The following is a 349-nucleotide window of genomic DNA, read 5'->3' as shown; positions in this document are numbered from 1 at the left end:
TGAAGACTGCAAACAGGCTGGAGGTGAATACTACAAACAGGCTGGAGGTGAAGACTGCAAACAGGCTGGAGGTGAATACTACAAACAGGCTGTAGGTGGAGACTACAAACAGGCTGTATGTGAAGACTACAAACAGGCTGGAGGTGAAGACTAGAAAAAGGCTGTAGGTGAAGACTACAAATAGGCTGTATGTGAAGACTATAAAACTTGCTGGAGGTGAATACAACAAACAGACAGTAGGTGAAGACTACAAGCAGGCTGGAGGTGAATACAACAAACAGACTGTAGGTGAAGACTACAAGCAGGCTGGAGGTGAATACTAGAAAAAGGCTGTAGGTGAAGACTACAA

General features: G+C 44.7%; 1 protein-coding gene across 1 annotated transcript in view; it reads right to left on the bottom strand.

Annotated features, from left to right (window-relative positions):
• The window catches only part of LOC119421103 (ATP synthase subunit a-like), a 5,131-nt gene that overhangs the window by 577 nt on the left and 4,205 nt on the right, over positions 1-349 (bottom strand). The window lies entirely within an intron of this gene.

The sequence above is a fragment of the Nematolebias whitei genome, chromosome 15 (genome assembly GCF_014905685.2).
Source record: "Nematolebias whitei isolate Nwh7 chromosome 15, NemWhi1, whole genome shotgun sequence".
In the NCBI taxonomy this organism is placed as follows: Eukaryota; Metazoa; Chordata; class Actinopteri; order Cyprinodontiformes; family Rivulidae; genus Nematolebias; species Nematolebias whitei.
Note: the sequence above shows the minus strand (reverse complement) of the source record. Positions and strands in the feature narration are given on the sequence as shown.